Source organism: Trachurus japonicus, chromosome 5 (genome assembly GCF_045865225.1).
Source record: "Trachurus japonicus isolate A0001 chromosome 5, Traja_1.0".
Classification (NCBI taxonomy): domain Eukaryota; kingdom Metazoa; phylum Chordata; class Actinopteri; order Carangiformes; family Carangidae; genus Trachurus; species Trachurus japonicus.
The window spans coordinates 1,479,194-1,499,557 of NC_140911.1; positions in this window are offsets into that span (position 1 = coordinate 1,479,194).

Genomic DNA, 20,364 nt, shown 5'->3' on the forward strand with positions numbered 1-20,364 from the left:
TGTGGTTTGTTACTATTTTGCAGAACTATACAACGACATTGAGTGCACAATAAATGCCACCATCATCGAACCTGCAAGCCTCATTACTGTGTCCTGACCGGCACCTCATCTTGACCGCTGTAACAACCTTAAGGAGCTAGCCCTACACCTTACCTCTGAAACAGATGCTAAAAGGTTTAATTTGAGTTATTTGAGAATTTTCATTTGATTTACACTGGATTTACACTGGTAAAAAATAGATCTGTAAGAAAAAAGTGATAATAATAATATATTTTATTATTATAAATAAATATTTTTGTTTATTTAAATTCATAGGTCACATTTATGTTATTATTTATTTTAACTAAGAATTTATGACCTATAGTAATTTAATTTAACTGAAATGAATGAATGTGGCCTGTTCTGTAGGTCAGGTTTTTTGAGAGGATGTGATTCGGTGAGAACAGAAACACACACATCCCAAAAAAACGTGAGGCTAGGTGCAGGTCCACAAAAGGAGACACAAGTAGAAAAAGAAGAAGACCGCACACCAGCAATTGCTCCCGTGACAATTTATTGTCACACACAAGAAGAAGTAACGTTTCGGGCTCAGCCCTTCATCAGACATGACAGTAGTAATTAACACACCTGCTTAAGTAGATACAGGTCACCTGACATGTCATGTGATGAAAAAAGTATAGAAGATAGGAGCTATTACACATACTAGGGCTGAACAAACAGTCTACAAGATCACCAAATAACATATGTTCACTAGGAAAATCACATGGTAGAAGCATCAGGCATCACCGTCATAATGCAATGTAATTTAAAGTAGAAAACAAAGATCAAGGAGGTGCCTAAACCGTCCTGAAAGTGGTGACAAAAAAATTTATATAAGTTATCCACAGCAGTAAACAATAATAAAAAAATATTGAAAAAAATTATAGATGAGAAGCGACAGACATCAAAACTGGAGCAATGGAGCTATGTAATCAGAGCACAAAAACACTAACAACCACAGGCTCGAGCAGTAATGTCAGCATAGAGGAATCATTATCAAAGTACATTATAGTAACCAGGCATAATGAAGAATAGTCACAAAAAGTGCATAACAACAGTTAAAGTACAATTAAAGTACAACAGAGCAACACTGTAGCAACACTACAGGAAAAGTCTTAGGTCAAACTCCTCGTTTAGCCCTTTAGGGGCCAAGGTGCCAAGCGTGTATATCCAGAAGGCTTCTCTCCTCAGCAATAAAGAGTTCACGTCGCCACCACGGCTAGGTGGTTTGACAAGTTCAATACCAATGTATCTGAGAGCACAAACATTGTGGGATGCCTGTGTGAAGTGTACGGCCACTGGATTACTGATGACATGATTGCGTATTGTAGCGATTCAGCCCGTCTCACCTCATTCACAAATCCACACATCACACCTTGCCCCGCCCCCCCATGCCTCGTCAGTCCAATCATCGCCGCCACACTCAGACCCGGGCAGTATGAGAACAGCCTACCGGAAGCCCATTCATTCATTGTTTTCTCTGATTCATACCGGGAGCACTCCGTGAATACTACGAGTTGCTGCCCGCAACCACTTACGCCGTTACGCACGGGCAGTGAGAGGTATTTGCTCCGTCGTTGTGCCGGGACGGCAACCGACCTCGAAACCGGGAAGGCGCTGTGTGTGTGAGAAACGCTGGAGACTGACTACTGACTGACTGCAGACGATACAGATGGGAGGTATAGTCCGCTGTTTACGTTGCTGTGGTGCTGTATCATGTATTGTCTCTGATTGCTGTGATTGGGTATACTGTGATACCTTGCATTAACTTCCTTGTTAGGCTGTGGGCGATATACGGGGACTGTGTCGGGAGCAGAGTCGTTGGGTCATGACGAACGGGGCTGGAGGATTATCCCTCCGCACCCGGTGGATGGACCTGCGGGGAAGTGGGCGGGGCTGACGCACGTCACTCACACACATACACCCACATTGGACTGGTTCTCCCCCCGGGGTTAACATTGAATGGAACTATGAACTGTGAACTGTGGGATTGTTTGGTTTGTTTGTAAATACACTAGAAGGTTAATTGACAAGAAATGTGTTGTTGAGTCCTTTATTTTGTGGGGTTAGTATGTACGGAGTCCTGGGTGGGGAAACAATAACCTTTTTGTGCAGTAATTGATCTTCTTATTATTTTTGATTATTTTTTATTTGTCAGACTTTGACTCTGACTGGCACCCCAGACTTTAGTATAGGATCAAACTGTTACAGAAAATGGCACCCCAGTGTTAAATAAAAGCTGAAGGGAAGAAAGAAGTGGAAAATAAAGGACAATGAACTGCAACCCTGGCTGGGAGTATTAAAGAATGAAAAATTAAAGGGACAATTCACGGAATAGGGACGAATAAAGGACTAATAAATTTAACAACAATAACAAGGAGGAATGGACATGTCTGAAACAGGGGACGTACTGGATCTATTGGACCTCTCTTGGGTGGGCTTGCCCTCTGCTGGCCAGGAGGCTCAACTACAGGAACCTCTTGCTCCTAGCGGCGTGGAAAGACCCCCTGCTGGCCAGTCCTGGCAGAGACTGCTTGAGGGAATGACTGTCAATGCCAATGCAGGAAGTGAAGTGAGGGGGGAAGAAACAAATCGGGCAGTCGTGGACATGGAGCTAACAGCAGAGCCCCCTCGGCCGGAGGCGGGGCCGGGTCTGCAGGTAACTCAAGGAGAGGTCAGGAGCTTGTTGCAAGAAGTGAGGACGGAACAAAGAAGGAACAATCAGAAAATACGAGAGGCGCTGTCTTCCCTGGAGCGGGTATTTATTGGAAAGCAGGATCAAGGAGCACAGAGTATTCAGAGCCTGTTGGAGCGACATGTTGAGTATGTGAGGGAGCAAGTGGCTGACACATTAAAATGGCGGCTGCAGCAGAACAACTCAGAAATTTTACATGTCTTAAGAGGAACTGTGTCCCCCGTGAGTGAGGCTATTAGTCAGCTCAGGACTGAGGTGGCAGGATGTACTGATCAGTTACGGACTGTTGTGGAGGAAGTGACCGCTTTAAAGCCACACACTCTCCATCCCGTTCAGCTCTCCTTATCTTCGGCTGCGGTTCAGACGGATCGGGAAGAAACCTCTCCTACATTTCCGCCTGTGGACAGGGTTCGTCTTCGTCTCCAATCTACCATGCATCCTTCTGGAGACTTACCGGAGGTTTTGCCATCACCGATTGGAGTGGAGCAGCGGGGGAGATTTGCTGGTAAATGTCCTGTTAAAGTGCAGTTTCCATGTTTTGGGAGGATGGAGGACAGTAATGATCCAGTGTTGTATTTGGAACAGTGTCGGGATTACTTGTCACTGCACCCGCTCACGGATGAGGAGAGTCTTGCCTCACTGCGAAGTGTTCTCCATGGAGCAGCTAGAGATTGGTGGGAGGTAACGAGGTTGGAGACCAGGACCTGGAAGGAATTCGAGAGTAGATTCTTGGCTGCTTTTCTGTCGGAGGAGTATACGGATGAGTTAGAGGAGCGAGTAAGGTCAACAGTGCAAGGGGATAAAGAGAACATTCGTGATTTTGCCTATAAATACCGAGCTCTCTGCCGGCGCTGGAAACCAGATGTGGCAGAGGCCAAAGTGATCCAACTCCTCCTCAAGAATATACACCCTCGGTTGGCCAGCCAGCTGCGGAGTAGCAAGGTAACTACAGTGGAAGAGCTGGTTAGGTTGGGACAACAGCTGGAGAAAGACTGGGAGAAACATTTAAAGCAGCAGCAGCCCAGACACAGTGCCACTCCCAAACCTACCCCATCGGTTGGTACTAACCCCCCGGCAGGCGCTATCCCCTCCTCCGGCCAGATGGTAACTAAATCTGCTGCAGTCGTGTGTTGGAGATGTAAGGAATCGCACCCACCGTATTGCTGTCCCCTGTATAAGGCCAAGACCAACAAAGCAGCTCCGTACCACGACCGACAGCAGAAGCCCCCCGCGTCAGCCCCAGGAGACCTCTCTGCTGGGCCAAGTCTGCAGACGGTGTCTCATTGCACCGACAACATGTCGGTTTTCCCCTTTGCAGCTGCCTGGCCTTTTCCCCGTCAGCTGTATGTGACGCTGTCCATCGGTCCGGAGAAAGGGAGGGCCCTGGTGGATACAGGCTCGTCCTACACGCTTTTGAGTGAAGCGTTGTGGAGAGTGGTGAAGCCGGAAGGGGCGGAGCTGAGTCCGTGGACTGGACGGCCGTTGTACTTGGCTGATGGTGAGGGGCGTTGGCCGTTGGGATGGTGTAGCCTGACGCTTACTCTACAGGATCACAAGTGTATTCTGCCTGTGGGGATTATGCCCTCTGAAGCTCTGGCCTGTCCCGTCTTCCTGGGGTTGGATTTTATGGCCATCATGGGCATGAAGTTGGACATGGAAACCAGCACCTATTGGTTCAAGGACGATTCTGGGGCCAAGTACAGCTTCATGCAAGATACAGGCACACCTGGGGACTGGGGGTGGACAGGGAAACTTTGTTTTTTCTCCGCCATCGATCCAAGAGGACCCACTCAGTCCAAGACTGCGGGTATCGATGCCGAGCTGCTACAGGTGGCAGTGGAAGGGGCCCACCTGGATTCAGGGGGGAGAAGTCGCCAACTGGTGCAACAACTGCAGGGGAATGGAGATGTTTGCACTTCTCAATTGGGATGTACAGCTGTCCTCACTCATAAGATCTTCGTTACCCAGGATCTGCCTATTAAGCAAAGACCCTATACAGTATCTCCAGCAAAGCTTCAGGTGATGAGGGAGCTCACTGATGAGATGCTGGAGATGGACATTATTGAACCCTCCTCCTCTGCTTGGTCCTCTCCAGTTGTCCTCATACCGAGGAAAGATAGGAAACCAAGGTTCTGCGTCAACTACATAAAGCTGAATGCAGTAACCTACACCGATGCGTACCCCTTACCGACTATTCAGGAGATCCTTGACTCCCTGGCTGGTTCTGTTATCTTCTCCAGTATTGATTTGAACAACGGCTATTGGCAGTGCCGGATGGACCCTGAGAGCGTCGATAAGACTGCTTTTGCTAGTCCCTTGGGCCTTTTTCAGTTTAAAGTCATGCCGTTTGGTCTTAAGAATGCTCCGGCGACGTTCCAGAGATTGATGGAGTTGACCCTGGGAGATCTTAGAGGCCAGAACTGTTTGGTGTACCTCGATGACATCATTATCTACTCTCCTTCTCTGGAACAGCACTTTCAGGACATCCAGGCAGTTCTGGACAAGCTGAGGGCGGCCAATCTCACTGTCAATATGAAGAAGAGCAGATTCTTTCAGGCATCGCTGCAATTCCTGGGCCACATTGTCTCTGCTGAAGGAATTCAGGCCAGCCCTGAGAAGACTAAGGCTGTGGAGAGCTTCCCAATACCAACAAACCTTAAAGCTGTGCAGAGGTTCCTGGGTATGGCTGGTTGGTACCACCGTTTTGTCCCAAATTTCTCCCAGATTGCAGATCCTCTTAACACACTCAAGCGCAAGGGAGTCCGGTTTCAGTGGACGCCCGCATGCCAGCACGCCTTTGAGACCCTTAAAGGTCATCTGGTTTCATCCCCCATCTTGGGTCATCCCAACTTCGACCTGCCCTTCGTGGTCTATACGGACGCCAGTGATGTTGGCCTTGGTGCCGTGCTGGTTCAGCAGGTTGGTTTGGGGACTGAGGAAGTTTTGGCCTATGGCAATCGGAGCCTTAACACTGCAGAGAGGAACTACTCTGCCACAGAGAAGGAATGTCTCGCCGTGGTGTGGTCAGTGGAGAAGTGGCGGTACTACTTGGAGGGAAGGCCCTTTACTGTCATCACCGACCACTCTGCTCTGGTCTGGGTTTTTAAGACGCAGAGACCCTCTGCCCGCCTTACTCGATAGGTCCTTAGACTGCAGGAGTTCACCTTCACTGTACAGTATCGGAAAGGCAAATATAACACTGTGCCAGATGCCCTATCCAGAGCCCCCAGCGATGCACCCTCGATGGAGTCCCCAGCCCTGGCTTTGCTAATGTCCGTGAGGGGGGAGGGGCGAGAGCTCCCCATTTCTGATGAGGAGATCTGGAAGGCCCAACAGGAAGATCTGGAAACACAAAAGTTATATCAGACTATACTGGATGGAGGGGAGCTCACTGTCAACAACGCTACGAAATTCTCTATTTTGGAGGACAAGGTTTACCGGGTTGTACAACTGCCGTACAAACAGATCTACCAAGTCTACATACCTGAACGTCTACAGGAGCCCCTTCTTGAGATGTTGCATGAAGACCCCATCTCTGGCCACCTAGGTTCGGTACAAAACATATAAGAGACTGCAAGCACTTGTATATTGGCCGGGAATGGGCTTCAAAGTCAAGACTTATGTACAAAACTGTCGCACCTGTCAATTGTACAAACCCGAGAACCAGAGGTTGGCTGGGAAGCTGCAGCAGACCGTCGTTAACCGACCCTGGGAAATGTTGGGTGTTGATTTTATGGGGCCCTTCCCCCGCGGAAATGTGTACTTGGTGGTGTTTGTGGATTATTATACCCGCTGGGTTGAACTTTATCCTTTGCGGAAAGCTACCGCTGAGACCGTGTCCAAGGTGCTCACCCAGGAGATCCTCACTCGTTGGGGGGTCCCTGATTACATCCTGTCCGACCAGGGGACTCAGTTTACGTCGGCAGTCTTCAAGGCCACGTGTGACACCTGGAACTTGCGCCAAAAGTTGACCTCAGCCTACCATCCCCAAACTAATCTCACCGAGCGGATCAACCGAACCTTAAAAACGATGATCGCTTCCTATGTGGGCGATAATCATAAACACTGGGACCGGCATCTGGCGGACTTTCGCTTTGCGCTGAACTCCGCCGTACATGAGACCACCGGGGTTTCGCCGGCTAAGCTTAACCTGGGCCGCCCTCTTCGAGGACCCTTGGATGTGATGCTCCAGTCCCGGGCTGCTGGTCCTAGCCCCCCCCCGGACACCCCCGCCTACACTAAGGTCACCGAGCTCACTGACCTTAAAGATTTCGTCCAGGACCAGCTTCATAAAGGCCGGCTTCGCCAGAAGAGGAACTATGACAAAAGACGTCGGGAGATGGAGCTCCAGGCCCCAGACCGGGTTTGGTTGCGATCACAGCCCTATTCTAAGGCTATTGACTCTTTCACCGCCAAGTTGGCGCCGAAATGGCTTGGACCCTACCGGATCATTGCTCAAGTGGGACCAGTAAACTACGACATAGTGCGGGAGGATACGGGAGAGGATCGGAAAGTCGTCCACGTGTCTCGGCTAAAGCCCTGCTATCCCTCTGCTACGGAGGTCGATGAACTTGAGCGACAGCGGGTTCTAGAGATCTTTGAGGAGGAAAGTGATGATGAAGAGTTCCATGGGTTTCCCGACACTACTCTTGGGGATACTCTGCTACGGAGTCGAAGCCCCAAGCAGGAGGGTCCCAACTGACCCCGCTGATCGCTTTTTTCCAAGGGGGGGGGAGTGTAGCGATTCAGCCTAGTGCCCGTCTCACCTCATTCACAAATCCACACATCACACCTTGCCCCGCCCCCCCATGCCTCGTCAGTCCAATCATCGCCGCCACACTCAGACCCGGGCAGTATGAGAACAGCCTACCGGAAGCCCATTCATTCATTGTTTTCTCTGATTCATACCGGGAGCACTCCGTGAATACTACGAGTTGCTGCCCGCAACCACTTACGCCGTTACGCACGGGCAGTGAGAGGTATTTGCTCCGTCGTTGTGCCGGGACGGCAACCGACCTCGAAACCGGGAAGACGCTGTGTGTGTGAGAAACGCTGGAGACTGACTGACTAGTGACTGACTGCAGACGATACAGATGGGAGGCTGTGGGCGATATACGGGGACTGTGTCGGGAGCAGAGTCGTTGGGTCATGACGAACGGGGCTGGAGGATTATCCCTCCGCACCCGGTGGATGGACCTGCGGGGAAGTGGGCGGGGCTGACGCACGTCACTCACACACATACACCCACATTGGACTGGTTCTCCCCCCGGGGTTAACATTGAATGGAACTATGAACTGTGAACTGTGGGATTGTTTGGTTTGTTTGTAAATACACTAGAAGGTGAATTGACAAGAAAAGTGTTGTTGAGTCCTTGATTTTGTGGGGTTAGTATGTACGGAGTCCTGGGTGGGGAAACAATAACCTTTTTGTGCAGTAATTGATCTTCTTATTATTTTTGATTATTTTTTATTTGTCAGACTTTGACTCTGACTGGCACCCCAGACTTTAGTATAGGATCAAACTGTTACAGTATGTTGGACCTGTGTTCAGATATCCTCACCTTTAGTGGTCTGGTCGTCTTGCCCACATATGCTAGGCCACACGGGCATCTCAGCATGTATATGACGTTTTTGGTGCTGCAAGTAATAACTCCATTGATGTTGAAAGGTCTGCCGGAGCTGGGGTGATTGAAGGTGTGTGTTTTCTGTGTGAAATTACACTGAGTGCACCGGCCACATCTGTAGTTACCATGAGGGACAGGCTGGAAGAACTGGGGCTTCTCAGGTGTTGGGAGGTGGGCTCTCACCAGCATGTTTCTTAAATTAGGTGGTCTCTTATAGACCATCCGAGGAGGTGAGGACAGGCACTTTAACATGGAGTCCGATTCAACAATGTGCCAATGTTTGCTGATAATGTGTTTGATTTCTTGAGCAACAGGTGAGTACTGCATGATACAGCTCACTCTGGAGTCCAGTGTTTTAGCTCTAGTGTGTTGAAGACACTCAGTTTGTGATACATTTTCAAATTTGGTGCGTGCATTTGTGACCCACTCACGTTTGTATTGTCTTTGGAGGAAACGTCTCTCCAGGTCGTCGGCCTGGGCTTGAAAGTCAGCTTCAGAACTGCAGATGCGCCGGATGCGGCTGAACTGTGAGAGGGGGAGGCTCTTGATCAGCGGTACAGGATGGAATTATGTGCCGTGAAGGATGGAGTTTTTATCAGTGCTCTTACGATATAGGTTGGAGCTGAGTTTATTATGGTCTCTGCACACAAGGACATCAAGGAAGTTCATTAGTAAGTAAGTAAGTAAGTACTTTATTTATATAGCACCCTTCTCAGTACGAGTACACAGAGTGCTTCACATCGAAGATAAAAACCATCATACAGAACATAACATTGTGTCATTGTGTCATTGTGTCCATATCATAACTCATAGTGAATTTCAAGTGGCTATTGTTGGTGTTGATAAACTCATGAAACTCCTTGAGCTGACCTTCTGAGCCACTCCAAACAAAAAATATATCGTCTATATACCTCCTCCAATTGGAGATGAATTGTAAGTGGGGGTTGCGTGGTTGGTTGAAGACGATATCTTGTTCGAAGAATCCGCAGTAGAGCGAAGCAAAGCTGGGTGCCATCTTGGCTCCCATGCTGGTCCCTGACACCTGGAGATAGAATTCAGAGCCAAAGAGGAAAAAATTGGAGGTGAGTACAATCTCAATGAGCTCAACAATGCAGCTACTGCTGGGGGTACAGTGAGTGCGCTGATGCAGGAAAAATTCTGCAGCCCGTAACCCTCCTTCAAAAGGTACATTGGTGTACAGAGACTCAATGTCCATAGTCACTAGGAAAGATTCAGCTGGCATCTGGATAGACTGAATCATTTTGACAAATTCCATAGAGTCTTTTACATATGATGGAAGTGCAGTGACTAGAGGCTGAAGAAAATGATCAATGAAGGCTGAAATGTTCTCTGTGAGTGAGCCAATGGCCGCAACAATGGGCCGACCATGTGATTCGGTGACACTTGATGTTGAAAGAGAGGACATCAGCGACACCAGTAGTCGACGCTAGAGAGAGAGGATACCAGCACTGGATAGCCACCAGGCTGTTGGATTGACAGATCCAGAGAACCAGATGGCGAGCCGGAACAGAGGAATGCAGGACAACTGAACTTACCTCCCAAACCTGCAGTGTGGTAGGACAGTGAGATACACAAAGATTAAAGGGCCCCAACGAAAATAAAAACACTGAGCTCATAACAAAAGAAAGTAAAGACAATAAAGACTGAACACAACACTATTTTTTTTATTTTGTGCGCAGTTTATTATTTTTCATATTGAATTAAAATTGTTGTCATATTGTTCTTGTTGATGACAGAGAATATATTCTTGAAAACTAAATTTTGCGAGTGTGTTCAATGTTGATGTTCCGCCCTGGGCTCCATGAGCGTTACCCTAGAATTCTGATAACTGGTCCAACCTGTGAACTGAAACTGAAACCAAACATTAGCACTTGTATCCTCATGAGGCAAAGAGGGGTTACACATGGCTAACCAGGTGATTGGGCCCTGCGGCGTGCTGTGCCCTGTTGATTCCGTTTTTCTTAGTGTGGGTTGTGCGTGGATCTGGGGGGATGCGCCGTGCACCAAACTTTAGTGCTCGGATTGATTTTTGTTTGTTTGTTTTCTCCTTTTTTCTCACTTCTGTGAAAATTAGCTGGGGGAGCTTAGTGTTGCCACCCTGATGCGCTGTGTGCAGAGTTTTCCCTGTTGGGCGATGGCGTTTCTCCTTTGCCTTACATCTTCTTTCTTTCTTTTTTGTAGTGTTGTGGCAACGTGGTTAGAATCAGTTGTCTACGGACAATTGTCTTGGGGGCACATCCGTGTGGTATTGTGGAGCTGCCTGTGTGGCGTGCAGGTTGCTTCACAGACTGGTTTCTCAAATGTAAATAGGCTACCCACCGCAAGCGGCATGAAGACTAGGGCTGAGTGTTAGGTACATTTTGGTTCGGCAGGGGTTGTGGGGAAACACTTTGGGGGGCTAGTTTGCCCCAGTTGTGCATTTTCAGAGGATTAACACTGTGCATTGTGTTGGGTCCACTTAGATTAATTATGTTCATTTTGTCTTCTTGTATCAGAGTCAGTCAGAGAAAATGAATTGCCATGTCAACCTGTGACAAGGATTAGATTAGATTAGATTAGATAAAACTTTATTCATCCCGAAGGAAATTATTCGGCCAGGCCGCTCCAGAGAAAATAGAAATAAATAGGATACAAGGAGGAAAATATATGACAAAATATATCCTGCAATGTCTAGACAATATACACAACAGAGAAGCAACCTAGATATAAGTTAAAAGTTAAATACAGTGCAACATTAATTTAAAAAGTGCTGTAATACAAAGTCCGAAAAACACAATCTAAGAATTAGATATGTTATTGTGTATGTTTTATGTTCCCCTCCCAGCAAAGGGTGAGGAATTATCCAGTCTGATTGCCACAGGGAGGAAAGACCTCCTGTGGCGTTCTGTAGTGCACTTGGGTGGTCGCAGTCTCTGGCTGAAGGAGCTCTGGCTGGATGTCAGTGTGGCATGCAGAGGGTGAGAGGTGTTGTCCATGTTTAACAGCTTCGTCAGCATCCTCCGCTCAGCCACCTCCACAGACTCCAGCTCTACTCCCAGGACAGAACCAGTTTTCCTGATGAGCTTGTTGAGCCTGTTGACGTCGGCTGCCTTCAACCTGCTTCCCCAGCAAACCACAGCATAAAAAAGACACTTGCAACCACTGAGTTGTAGAACATCTGCAGCATAGTGCTGCAGACGTTAAATGACCTGAGCCTCCTAAGAAAATAAAGTCGGCTCTGGCCCTTTTTGTGAACAGTGTCTGTATTCTTGGACCAGTCCAGTTTGTTGTCGATGTGGACGCCCAGATATTTATAACTGTCCACAATGTCGACTTCCACCCCGTCGATGATGACTGGGATGGGACTGGTCCTGCCCCTCCTAAAATCCACCACCAGCTCCTTAGTTTTGGTGGTATTGAGCTGGAGATGGTTCTGACCACACCATTCGACAAACCTGTCCACTACACTTCTATACTCCGACTCCCGGCCCCTGCTGATACAGCCAACAATGGCAGAGTCATCTGAAAACTTCTGCAGATGGCAAGACTGTGAGCAGAACCGGAAGTCGGAGGTGTAGAGAGTGAACAGGAATGGTGACAGGACCGTCCCCTGTGGTGCCCCCGTGCTGCTCATGATGGTGTCTGATGCTACCCTCCCCAGCCTCACATACTGTGGGCGACACGTCAGGTAGTTGTTGATCCAGGTCACCAGTGGAGCATCTACCTGCATGTCCAAGAACTTGCTGCTGAGCAAGGCAGGGCAGATGGTATTAAAAGCACTGGAGAAGTCGAAAAACATGACTCTCACAGTGCTGCCTGCCTCCTCCAGATGGATGTGGACTCTGTTCAGCAGGTAGATGATGGCATCCTCTACTCCAATACGGGGCTGGTAGGCAAACTGGAGGGGATCTAATGATGGCCCGACGACTGTGCGGAGGTGCTGAAGAACGAGCCTCTCCAGTGACTTCATTACATGCGATGTAAGGGCCACTGGTCTATAATCGCCAGGCGAGCTGGGGTGCTTTGTCTTAGGCACCGGAACCAGGCAGGAGGTCTTCCACTGGTCCGGAACAGTCATCTGGCTCAGGCTCAGTTTGAAGATATGGTGGAAAACTCCACACAGCTGAGTGGCACATCCTTTCAGCACTCTTGGGCTGAGTTCATCAGGGCCTGCAGCCTTTCCAGGACGAAGGCGACTGAACTCCCTCCTGACGTCCTCCGGGGTGATGGTGATTGGGGAAGTCGGGGAGCAGTCAGACGGTCCTAATAGGGGCAGGGGAGGCTGAGCAGTCGTCATGGAGACATGTTGGAGACGGGGTGCAGAAGGAGAGGGGATGGAGGTGGAGGACGAGGAAGTGGGGTTAGGTAGGGTGGGAGGGGAAACCATAGGTGGGGGGGGGCACAAGAGGAGCTAGGTTGGGGGTGTGACGATGATGATGAAGCCCTGTTGTCAAATCTGTTGAAAAACAGATTTAGCTCATTGGCCTCCTGCTGGTTACCTTCCATCGTCTGGCCTGTCTTCACACCATGGCCAGTGATGGTTTTCATCCCATTCCATACCTCCCTCACGTTGTTATGCTTGAGTTTGTTCTCAAGCTTCCTCCTGTAGCTCTCCTTCCCTGCTGCGATCTTCACTCTCAGCTCAGTCTGCACCCTCATCTCCTCCCTGTCTCCACTCCTGAAAGCAGCCTTCTTCCTGTTAAGTGTTGCTTTAATGTCTTTTGTCACCCACGGCTTATTGTTAGGGAAGCAGTGCACTGTCCTAGTGGGGATGATACTGTCCATGCAGAAATTAACATAGCTGGTGATGCAATCCGTGAGACCATTGATGTCCTCCCCATGTGCATCACAGAGAACATCCCAGTCAGTCACCTCGAAACAGCCTTGTAGAGTCTCAACTGCTTCCTGTAGCTGGACCGCTGGCAAATACATAGGCTGGAGGTAGACCAGGTTGTGGTCCGATCTGCCTAGGGGAGGGAGAGCAGTGGAGGTGTAAGCATCTTTAGCATTTGCATACAGCAGGTCCAGTGTTTTATTATTAGGCTAGTGACAAACTGTCAAAAAGGGCTTTAGTTTTTGAGATACCCCTACCGGAGATAGAACAAAACCTAACAATGTTTTTCCTCATCTCCAAGGTCTCCCATATATGAAATGGATTCTTAGGTTAAAATATTTTACTGCAAACATTGTTAAATTGATACATATTGTCATACACCCCAAACTTAAAAAAGAACAAAAATACAGGCTGGCCGTATGGGAGTTAAGACACATAAACTCATGTAGATTAATAACACAAGCTCTGACAGCTTTGAAACTTGACATAATTGTGGCCAGGAAGTTCCTTTACCTATTAGAAAAAACTGGATGTGAATATCTTGATGTGTGTAACATATAGAGACCTATAAACACTTGCCTTAAATAAGCGGAGATACAAAAAAATAATATCTATGCAGAATATTCTCATTTACTTTGTAGTTGCTCAGCCAGGGATTGTCATAGAAACACATATGATGGCTTGTTTGAAAGATGGAGTTGTGCATAATCCAGTGATACCAAATATGTGAATATAGCATGCATAGTCAGCATAATACATCACCAAATGTATGAGGTGTCCCAAATGAAAGAAAGTGAAACATTAACATAATCAAGTCTCCACAGCCCATTATCAATGGTGACGAATGTTGACCAGTTCAGTCTTACTACAACCTAAGTAAGTAACTTTGGGTAAGTGCTACTCTTTTTTATAATACATTAAATAATAGCATATTTCATGATGACACCTTATATAGTTCATATGGAAACAAATATCCAGTAGAATCAGTTTAAATTGAAATAGAACACCTTAAATATATACTGTATACACCCACTTGAATTTATTTTTGGTCAAGACATTACTGCATAATGGGAAATAATAGTGTTAGTGTTGTGTATTTCCCTAATAACGCACAGGACGCAGTGACTCTTACTGCACATGGCACCTTTACTCAGCTCGTGCAAAACCGGAACTTCACATACATATCCCAGCATTCCTTGGTACACTGATAACAACGGCACAACAGTCACACAGAATACAAAACTCAAAATCTGATACATCACACCCCCCCCCTTTTTAAATGAAAGTACACTTTTGTTACACCATGACTTAAAATATCAGTGCCTTGTATTACCATACAAACTCATACAAATGTCTCTAAGTTAATTTAACAAACTCCCTTGTCTTGCTACAATCAATCTGCACATTAAGGGTCATAGCGCTCAGGCAGCTTCCTTTCTCTGGCTGAGTGGCACAGCATTGGAGATGCTGCTGGCACCTCTGCACTGTCCATATGCAGAAGATCAGCACCGGCTGACACGTTGTCTTGGAGCACACTTGGCTGGGTGGAAGTGTCAGTATTAGAGGTTGTACAGTCAGTATCCAAAATGAGTCCCTCAGTTGTGACACGGGATCTCAACTGATCCCCATGTCTCCTGTATGTTATGTCTGTGTCTGTCTCTTGCACTTTGTAGGACACTGGTCCTGTTTGGTGCTCTATCACTCCAGGAATCCACTTCTCTCCCCCTCCTGCCGTATTTTGCAAAGAGAAAGATCTGCTCACTGCCCGCTGGTCATGATAGAACTTCTGCATGTACTGCTTTCTGCGAACTGTGACTGCAGTGTCAGAATGCATCAGGTCCAGGCGAGTTTGCATATGTCTGTTTAGGACCAAGTCCGCAGGCGACTGACCAGTGGTGCAGTTTGGGGTACAGCAATACTGCATCAGAAACACAGAGATCTTGTCCTCAATGTCGAGTGTAGTCTGAGAAAACTTCTTAATTCCACTCTTAAGTGTCTGCACATATCGCTCTGCGAGACCATTAGAAGCAGGATGGCCTGGGGCGCTTGTAGAGTGCAGAATTCCATTCTGCATGAAGTTCTTGAACTCTGCAGACGTGAACTGCGTTCCGTTGTCAGTTACAACATGCTCCGGATGACCGTATGCTGCGAACAGTCTCCTTAGTCTTGTGATGGGGTGCTGGGCATTCTGAATACTTCTAGCCACTTGGAGTAGGCATCTACAACAATCATGAAGGTGTGACCTACAGTAAGAAGGGGCCTGCAAAGTCCACGTGTAATCTTTTCCAGCTCTGGCCTGGAAACTCCCAAGGATGTAAAGGCACCTGCCGAGGCATCCGTTGTTCCATCTGGCAAGATTCACAGGCTTTGCAGACCTGCTCTACATCCGTGTCAATCTTAGGCCACCATACATATTTGCGTGCCAGAGCTTTTCACAACCCCTTGATGACCAGAATGCAACTCTTTCAACACAACTTTTCTGAGCTTCTCAGACAAAACCACCCTGGTGCACCAGAGTACACATCCACGTTCAGCTGACAGTTCATATCTGCGGGTGTGGAAAGGTTTCAGACTATTGTCCACATCATCAGGCCAACCATTCGTAATGTATTTCAGAACCTTGGCTAGCACACTGTCTGTGCATGTGGCACGTGCAACTTGATCAGCATCCACTGGCACTTGCATCAAAAATGTTCAGTGCATAGAACATGCATGAATGTTCTGCGCTATGGCTTCAGTCCCTACATCGCTTGTGTCAGGTAAAGGAACCCTTGACAGTCCGTGTGCATTGCTGTGTTTTTCTGAAGCACAGTACTCAATGCAATAGTCATAAGCAGAGAGGATGATTGCCCATCTTTGAATCCAGGCAGAAGCCATGGTGGGCAGGCTTTTGTGTTCTCCAAAAAGAGTCAGCAAAAGCTTATGATCAGTGACAAGCTTGAATTCCCTTCCCCATAAATGTTGATGGAACTTTTTGACTCCAAAAATCAATGCCAGTCCTTCTATTTCAATCTGAGAATATTTGTTCTCAGCAGGGATAGCGTCCGTGACGCCTAAGCAATGGGACGGGTTTCTCCTGTTGGCATCTCATGCTGAATGACAGCTCCTATACCATAAGCTGAGGAGTCAGAAGCCAGAGTGAGGGGTAGGTTAGAATCATAGGAATAGCAGGAAAATCTTGTCACTTGTTAGCAACTTCTTGCACTACTCAAAAGCCTTTTGCTCTGGTTTCTTCCACACCCATGCCCCGTCATACTTTAACAGCCTATGGAGTGGAGCTAGTACAGTGCTTTGGTTATTCATAAATCGTCATATTAATTCACTAACCCCAAAAATGCTCTCAGCTCTTTCACACAGGATGGTGCTGGTGCGTCCTTGATTGCTTTTATCTTGTCTGAAGATGGATGAATGCCATGGCTGTTCAAAACTTGTCCCAAGTATTCAATCTGCATTTACCAAACTCGCATTTGGTTTTCTTGACTCTCAAGCCGCTCTTTGGAGTCTCTGTAGCACCTTTTGCAGCTTTTTCAGATGATCTTGTTCAGTTTTTCCTGTAACTAACAAATCATCCCAATAGACAACAACATCCAGATCTTTCATTAGATTTTCCATAATCCTTTGGAAAATGGAAGGTGCTGAACCAACACCAAAAGCCAGTCTATTGTACACAAATAACCCTCGATGTTTATTGATGGTCAGTAGTTTCTTTGTCTCATCTTCTAGAAGGACCTGCTGATATGGTGAGGCAAGATCGATCTTTGAAAACACAGTCCCGCCATCAGCTCCTCAATTCGGGGCAAGGGATAGGTCTCTGTGGTGGCAGCCTGATTTACTGTTAATTTATAATCGGCACACAGCCGAATTATGTTGTCTCTTTTCACTACAGGCACCACTGGCGCAGCCCACTCACCGTACCAGCCTTCTCGAGTCGATCTAATTCAGCATCCACTCTTGACTTCATGGCAAATGGCAATGGGCGGCTCTTACAAAATTTAGGGTCAACATCAGAATTATTTTCCATTATGCAGTAATGACTTGACTAAAAATAAATTCAAGTGGGCCTATTTTTGAGGTGTTCTATTTCAATTTAAACTGATTCTACTGGATATTTGTTTCCATATGAACTATATAAGGTGTCATCATGAAATATGCTATTATTTAATGTATTATAAAAAAGAGTAGCACTTACCCAAAGTTACTTGCTTAGGTTGCAGTAAGATTGAACTGGTCAACATTCTTGTCACCATTGATAATGGGCTGTGGAGACTTGATTATGTTAAAGCAGAAGTAAGTGGTCCGGTCGTTTTCGCTAATGCTGCGTTCCAGGCAGGCTTTTGAAACCGTAAATTACAGCTTCAAGTCACGACTTAGGACTTTGTAGCGTTCCAGGCAACCCACTCGTGTTTTTCCGACCTGTTTTACCTGTGAAAGTCACTATAACGGCCACTCGTAACTTCCGACCCGTGAACTCGTACCAGATCGAACTGGTACGACTTCACAGGTCGGAAAAACACGAGTTACGGGTCGGGTTACCTTGAACGCACCAATAACGTCTTGTCAGCCGATGGAGTTAGCAGCCCCCGTCCTCGTCCCTACGTCACCACATTCAGGCACATCCCTTGGCTGCACACACAGCCCTGCGTGCCGTTCTCTCTCCTCATTGGATAAAACTTGTAGGATACAAGAAAAGTTTTCTCCTCGGCTCAGAGCAGAGCAGAGTGACTGAGAGACCCATGTTTCGGTCCAAACACTCTATGTAAGTGATTGCTGTCGAAAGATATAACTATTTAAGACTTATATTAACACAAATATATCACTTACTTCTGCTTTAATGTTTCACTTTCTTTCATTTGGGACACCTCATACATTTGGTGATGTATTATGCTGACTATGCATGCTATATTCACATATTTGGTATCACTGGATTCTGCACAACTCCATCTTTCAAACAAGCCATCATATGTGTTTCTATGACAATCCCTGGCTGAGCAACTACAAAGTAAATGAGAATATTCTGCATAGATATTCTTTTTTTGCATGTCCGCTTATTTAAGGCAAGTGTTTATAGGTCTCTATATGTCACACACATCAAGATATTCACATCCAGTTTTTTCTAATAGGTAAAGGAACTTCCTGGCCACAATTATGTCAAGTTTCAAAGCTGTCAGAGCTTGTGTTATTAATCTACATGAGTTTATATGTCTTAACTCCCATACGGCCAGGCTGTATTTTTGTTCTTTTTTAAGTTTGGGGTGTATGACAATATGTATCAATTTAACAATGTTTGCAGTAAAATATTTTAACCTAAGAATCCATTTCATATATGGGAGACCTTGGAGATGAGGAAAAACATTGTTAGGTTTTGTTCTACCTCCGGTAGGGGTATCTCAATTTTTGGGGGTCATTGTCACTGGACTATATCTCTTGTCTTACAGTCTACAAACTGTTTGAAGGTGGGTAGAGATGATGACAGGGTGACATGGTTAAAATCCCCAGAGATGGTGATGAAGGCACTAGGATGCAGAGTCTGTAGTCTCGTGATAACCAAGCTGATGACGTCATTGGCCCGCGTCGCATCTGCCGCTGGTGGGATGTAAACAGTAATGGCGATGGCCTGGGAGAACTCACGGGGCAAATAGTATGGACGGAGACTTATTGCCAAAAGTTCAATGTCCGGACAACACACACGTTCCTTTACCGTGATGTGTCCTTGGTGACACCACCTGTTGTTCACGTAGACAGCGACACCACCTCCTTTCTTCTTGCCGCTGTCAGAGGTCCTGTCACCCTGCACCAACTGAAAGCTGTCCAAACTCACCACAGAGTCCGGTATGTTATCATGCAACCACGTCTCCGTGAGACACATGATAGAGCACTCACGGAACACACTGTCATTCTTAGTAAGAGATGTTAATTCGTCCATTTTATTTGACAGTGCTCTCACGTTCCCCATAACGATAGAAGGAATACACGGTCTGTATCTCCTCTTCTTCAGCCATCGTCTCCTCCCGGCTTTACAACCCCTAAATTTCCGCCTTAGTTCCATGGGAATTTCATGCCTTACACCATTAACTCCACTGCGTCGGTACTCCATCAGCTGGTCCCGGGTGTAGACAATAGAGACATGGCCCCGTTCCACCATGGCCGCCGGGATCCAACACGATAAAAGTACTCCGAGCGCCAGGAAAACAGCAAAAACCGTGCGAGACCACATCGTACATGTAGCCTATATCTTCCGATACAAATTAAGTACACTTCCAAACTGATACATACGATATAGACAGGATAATTAAAGGACAGAGTGGAGCGATCTAGCTGGCAGCCGTCCGCGACAGCGCCCCTCATTCAGGTTCGGAATTGACCCTTCGCCAACTCCTCCCACAAACGGCTATTGTCCAATCCTACGTTAGCAACCGTAACTATAGGCCTGGCAAGCTTTCCGCAGTGAGTCATTACGTTTGCTTTTGTGGACACATTTTGAGACTAAAAACGAAAAACATTTGTTTGTAGAGAAGGATGTTGTTGTTGCTGCTGCTAGTACGGCGGTGGCGGCGGCGGCAGCAGCAATATAGAGATGTTCAGATACGAGCGGACTTTTTTTTCGACTTGAGCAAGTGTAAATATGGGGATAACCATATGTTCACCTCCGAAATGACAGCTGTACTTTTACCGCGTTTACCTGGGCTTTTAGGCGAGGGATCCTCCAGGCAGGGACTGCTTTCACTGACTGATACAGCGGTGGGAGAAAAAAAAAACAGCAGCGAAAGCTGTATGTGGTTCACAATCGCCCAAAAACTTGCAGTTTGACAACGTTTCATGACCAGTGAGATGACGTAAGTCTTCGTGGGTTGATAGACGGTAAAATTACCAGCCCTTACTGCTGCTCTGTACATTGTCCAGTCGTGTCGTTGAACAGATGTTTTATCCTCCTGCGCGAGTCACGTCACTGAAAACTCTGAATGATCTTTGTAACTTCTTCTCTCTATTATCTCAGAACAGTTTATCCATAAATTTGCTGATATTTACTTTGAAATCGATACCAAATACTGCCAGGAGCATGGCTGGGAGTGAAAGCTTGCCCGCCGTAGCAACAGTAACCATGGGGGCGGGGCTTACGCGACGGGTCAATTTGTCTTGGTTTGCTCTCCAATACATATAACACAACCACCACA